This window comes from Strix uralensis, chromosome 1 (genome assembly GCF_047716275.1).
Source record: "Strix uralensis isolate ZFMK-TIS-50842 chromosome 1, bStrUra1, whole genome shotgun sequence".
Taxonomy (NCBI): Eukaryota; Metazoa; Chordata; class Aves; order Strigiformes; family Strigidae; genus Strix; species Strix uralensis.
In genome coordinates this window covers 150,291,211-150,297,210 of record NC_133972.1, presented here as the reverse complement: position 1 = coordinate 150,297,210, position 6,000 = coordinate 150,291,211, and positions in this window count along the sequence as shown.

Sequence of the window (6,000 nt, the reverse complement as noted above, 5' to 3'; positions counted from 1 at the left end):
TGTAAACTGTGAGTGTTCAGGGTTAGCTGTATCACCAGAGGTAGAGCAACAAATACCTATATCCTCTTACACACAAGCAGAAACACACTTCCAAAAGCAAGCTTTGTAAAGATTTCTCCAAGGTCATGGCAATTTTTAAGTGTCTCAGGCTATTACTACATGATCAAGCTTGTTTCACTCATTCCAGAGCTCACTGGCTGTTAATAATTTTGAATATTTTAGATATGATTCGTACTGCAGCTATTAAATTTATATCTACTTTCTGATAGACCCAAATCCTGGGACTTTCTAAATCACAGCGGACTTTTCAGAACATTATATTAATCATGAGTTTTGTTTTTTAAACTGTGACTCCTTTTCTCAACTCTTTGACTATTTTGTACAGAAAGACCAGTACTGACCAAGCAGTAAAATATTCTAAATTGTTTATTGTGGCAGATAATTCAGGTCAAATGCAAATTTGTGTAGCTCCCCTGAAGGCTGCTCTGTGATTTATGAACTGCAGAGAACTGCCTTCTGAAACCACTATTTTTGTTTTGCCTGGGATGGCAATGACCTTGAAACTTAGCTCCTAGGACATACCTTGTAATTTCCTAGAAAGGAGGGAATCTGAAGATCTTACCAGACTAATTACTATCTTTAGAAATCTGCACCTGTGGATTTCTGCACAATTTGGCCCTTAGAACATGCAAGTATCTTGTTGTACTGGCACTATATTTAAGCTGGCAACACATACAGGTCTACAAATATATGTATTTATATATATATTTATTTTTATATATGTGCATATACACATACTTCTTAGCATCCTTTTACTGGCTGAAGATATATCCAAGGTGTGCAGATATCCAGGAATTCACAATAAAGATTTTCCCTGTTCCTTAATGAGATAACCTTTCTGTGTTTGGCCCATTTTCCTCTACAGCTTCCTTCCTTCCTTCCTTCCTTCCTTCCTTCCTTCCTTCCTTCCTTCCTTCCTTCCTTCCTTCCTTCCTTCCTTCCTTCCTTCCTTCCTTCCTTCCTTCCTTCCTTCCTTCCTTCCTTCCTTCCTTCCTTCCTTCCTTCCTTCCTTCCTTCCTCCCTCCCTCCCTCCTTCCCTCCTTCCCTTCCTTCCCTTCCTTCCCTTCCTTCCCTTCTCATCATAAAGGGTGGCCAAGGAGAGGTTTGCATCCACGTCTAGTGGACCTGTGCACTACTGGGATTCCAAATTCTCAGTGATCTGAAACAAAGAGCTGCATTTGTCTGCCTGACAATACAGGGGATAGTTTGGTGCATGACTGTGTGAAAATTGGATTAACATGTTTGCATTTGCTGTAAATACGATGATTATCAGAAAATACAGTCTGCCACTTTTAATAGCCCTGACAAGTGTAAAAGGAGAAAACAATGGCTGCAGGTGTTCAGACAACATTTTTGTGTAATTGTGCAGAGATTTTGATGGGACTAAAAACGTAGGAAAGAACAGGACTGTATTTTTGCATATTTTCATCCTACCAAAATAGTATACTTTGGTCATATTGGTAAAATAAAGATGTGGCTTTTCAAAAGATGAGTCTTCTTGCTTGAATTGAATCTTGTCTTTCAGGGTTAGCGTGTGACCTCTGGCACCTGAAGGATAGCTGAAGATACACTGCCTCTGCCTTGCAGTGGCTCTAGCAGAGGTTGCAACTTGAAAGTGCCCCCCAATCACAGCACACGTTTCCTGGTTCTTTGCTGGTAATGGGTCAGTACCTGTTGTTGTCTCAGGCACCCAGCAGCTCTGACAAGGAGCAAGTCCTGAGCTCTACCCTTTGCCTGATGATGCTCAGGGAAGGGGGGTAAGCAGGGGTTCAGCTTCAGACGTTCCTCTGCGCCCCTGGCTGTCAGGGTGATTCCCACTTTCTCTCAGGGTCAGTGGTGCTGCTGCTTCAGCTTGATGAGGATCTCAGAAGTTCAGAAAATTTAACAGTGATCCATCCCAGGCTGTGCCACAGGGTGTCCATGTACCCCTCGTTTTTTAGACTTCAGTACTAATTTTTCTTTCTTCTTTTCTCTTCTCTTCTTTCCAACCTTTTCTCTCAGTTAACTATACACCATCCACAGCAGCACACAGAATTAGCACACCTACCTTTTTTCTTAGTGCCTCATTTTACTGTGATTGGACTACATGTCATTTTTCGAATCGCAGTGAGACCATCCTGTTAACAAGCTGATGGTATTATCACCATTGCATTTGAGGGAGCAATGTTTGGGGTTCCATAACGTGGAAAAAAAGTTGCTTTGGGATTTCTCTGCGGAAACATGTGTGCCTGTGCTGCACAGATGGGCCCACATCTGCAGTATGCCTAGTGCTTATTCCTTGCAGCTGAACTGCTGCAAGAGACCCACTGGTGATCCCAGCCAGCCCCAATATGTGAAGGAGAACACATGAACTTGCTTGTCTGTCCTCAAGTATGAGTATATGCAGCCATCATGGCTTGCACTGTTGTTTGCTGGCATGCTGGCATTGGTGTCAGTGCTGCCGTGGAGCTCCTTGCCTTATCCTTTTGCCTCCCCCTCCCTGGCTGCACATTTCCACCCCCCGCAGAACTTCACACTGGTTGTGTCAGTACTGCTGTGGGACACGTTACCAAATGAAGCACTGACTTGACTTAAAAAGAACTCTGGAAAAAAAAAAAAAGATCAGGGCAGGAATTCCTTCAGCTGCCATCTCTACTGAAGTTGATGTATCATGAAGTTATGGCCTCAACTAAAGGCTGTTACTGTTACTGCAGTCACGACTCAGGAATCTGTAATTTCATGTCCAGACTCAAAGAAAATAAGGCTTATTTACTATCTTAGATATTTTCCATTTCTAGATCACTTAGAATTTCTCAGATACACTGAGTTGGTTTCACTTTTCTCCAGGTCCAAAATGATGAAGTTGCTCTCCAATTTTTGGGATGCTCCACCAGTAACTTTTCCCACAGTGCTCTTACTCTCCTGATTCATACCTCTAACTGGTGCTTTCTTCCATAACCTTATCAGCATTTTGGGGGGGATGAGGGTGGTGAGAGACTTCCTTCAAGGCCACTGCTCTCCAGATTTGGATTAAATTATCTCCCTCTCCATTGGAAACTCTGCCCCTGCCCTCTCACTAAGCAAGAGCAGAGTAAGGGCCAGGGTGGGAGAAGCAGTAAGGGAGGAGGAGTGACCCTGCTTCTCCCACGTACTCTCCATTCCCTGCATGCTCATCTTCACTGCCAAAGTGAGCACCAGCCTGCAGAGCCAGAGTAATACCTGAGTCAGCATGTGAAGGAATTGATCCTGGCTGAGTGTGGCCAGTGGGGCAGGCAGGAGGGCTGGCTGCGGCCATGGTACCTGCTGTTAGTGCTGGAAGAAGTAATGCTGCTTTTCCCAAGGTTGCCAGCGGCTCCCTGGGTCTCTCCATCTTGAGATTTGTTTGTTGGAGATGTTGATGCTTGCTCCTTCTCTCCTTTTATTCCTGCTGTATCATGGCCTTGTCGTGGAGGGGAGCTCAGCATCCCCTGCAGGGGGTGCCTGGGTGCCAAACTCTGCCTGATGTGCCTTCTCCCATGCTTTAATTCTCAAACACCTGCATTGTAAATACCCATTCACTCCCAGCTGCTGATTTTTAACAGACGAGTGGCTGTATAATACTGTTTAAGGAACGTTGGTGGGGCCAAAGTCTTTTCTTCCTTTTAGTGTTGCTTTCATCTGACTTGGGCTGGCCCTTTGCCTTTATAAAGGACATTTTATGGACCACAGACCCCCAGGAGAGGTCTTCATGGCCACAGAAGAGAGATTTGGGGGGTGAGAGACAATAGTGCCCATTTCTGCATCTATTTCCCCCCACTGATCCTTATACCACCCAGATTTAGGGACAGAATTTGGGGTCCAATGACCAAAGTGTCTGTCACAAAAATCTTTAGGAAATGCAGGGTTATTTTAAAAACACATCACTGGGAAGAACTAGTTTTATAAACTCTTAAGGAGAGTATTTTATTCTCTCCTAATTTGAGCGGAGGTTGCAAGGGTACCTTTGAAAACAGCTCCCTCTTCCGGAGCAGTGCACGGCTCCCACATTTTGCAGGATCACATAAAACATGGCATAATCGAAAGGAATTGCACTGAGGACTTCACGAGGCCCACTGAGCTTTATATTCTCTTGCTAGTAATTACAACAAGCAAGAAAAGATGACTGTTTCACCTGACCACAACCAACCAGGTAAAAGTTTAAAGAATTAAAAGCAAAGTCACAATTTGATGGTAGGAATAACAGCAATGCACCTGAGTGCTGGGGCACAGAGAGGAAGCGGAACAAGAAGAAAATAAGATGCAAAATGGAGTTTAGTTTTCAGCTACCAAAGAAAATAAAAGTTTGAAGTACACTTCAAGATTGATTTAATTATACTCTGTAAAGGGCTGAAAATTATTTCAGTAAGTGAAATTGGACTAATAAGACACATCAAAATGTAGCACTTTTTTTATTATTATTGATATAGTACATATTTATATGTGATTAATCTAGAAATTATTCCCAGAGGACTTTACAATAAAAGATGGACCAATGTCTGAGTTTCACCTGGGATATTTAAGCTCCACTTAAGTTTGGTGATATTTTTTCTAACATACCTTTATTTCATCTTTATCTCGGTGTTAGCAGTTTAGATCTTAATCTAGGTGCTTGAACTAATCTGTCAAAACCTAAGGTTGTTACCCCGCATCTACACAGAAAAAATAGTTGGGATGATGGTGTGCATTTTGACCAGAGGCTGCTTGTCACTGAGAAGGTTATCCTCTTATAAATATTTCGGTAAGGTGTGTGATCATATACCAGAAAAAAGGTAGCATGGAGGTAGCCATGCCAGTAGAAAGGCATAACAGTATATTGCTATAAATTATTCCCCCTATTTGAAATAAGCTTTATTAATACAAGCATACTAGAATAACTGAATACAACATGCTTTGGATCAGCTTTTTTAGTTTGTTGCTACATATCCCATATCAGCAAAGGCATCAAACTTCCTCAAGCCAACAGGCACAAGATCCTCCCATGCATGTGCTAACCCAGGCAAATCTAGAAAAGCTTTTACGCTAGCTTTGTAATGTCATAAGAAAATTAAATTCTTCTGGGGTACCCTTCTGGTGCAGTGTGTCCTAAGAGCATGAAGTCATACCAGAAGACTTGCTGTCCTGTGGGTGGACCCCTGGGCCTCCTCCTGAGGTCTGTCACAGGATAATCCCCCAAACTCACACCCTGAACACCCACCTTGCTCATCCCCACAATGCCCAGGCAGGTGCCAGCTGAAGTGGTGCTCGCTGCTCCTCCCTGCTCCAACCTGGGGTGTCTGTCCTAGGCCGGACACCACTGTCAGAGTGATAACTGTTCTTAGCCTGAAACTGAGAACTTCATGTCATAACCATGTTCATAGCTTGCGCATGCGTGTTCAGCAAGCTAATTTTCAAGCCGTTGGTTTCCAGAGCCCACAGGGGCCAGGAGGAGGTTTCCCTGCACTGTGACTCCAGCACAGCAGTGGACAGAGCTGCTCTCATGCGGGCCAAGGCCACCGCACAGCCAGGTGGGAGAGAAGTGCCATTGCCCCCAGCAAACCCGGGAGCTTTACTAAGGACAACCCAAGCTGAACCCACTAACGTGGGCAGTCTCAGGCCCAGAGCTATTCCCAAGCTCAGTGGCACGCTTAATGCTTGAAATCCAGGTGTTTGCTCAGTCTGGGGCTGCATCTCATCGGGACAGTTTATTTATGACCACAGTGCAGAGTTATAGAGGCAGGCAGACACTGTCGGGCCTAGCAAAATGCAGGCACTGCTGCTTTAGAGAAAGCCAGTGTGATCAGCACCTACAGCAGGGTGACATGGAGTCAGACCAGCCTCTGTGTCTATTGCTCCAGTGGCTTGTGATGCCGAAGAGATTTATTTTCTCCATACCATAATGTTCCACATCAGCCCTGTGGCAGAAGTGACAGTCCAGAGGCTCAGGCCCTTTGGGACTCTCCCTGC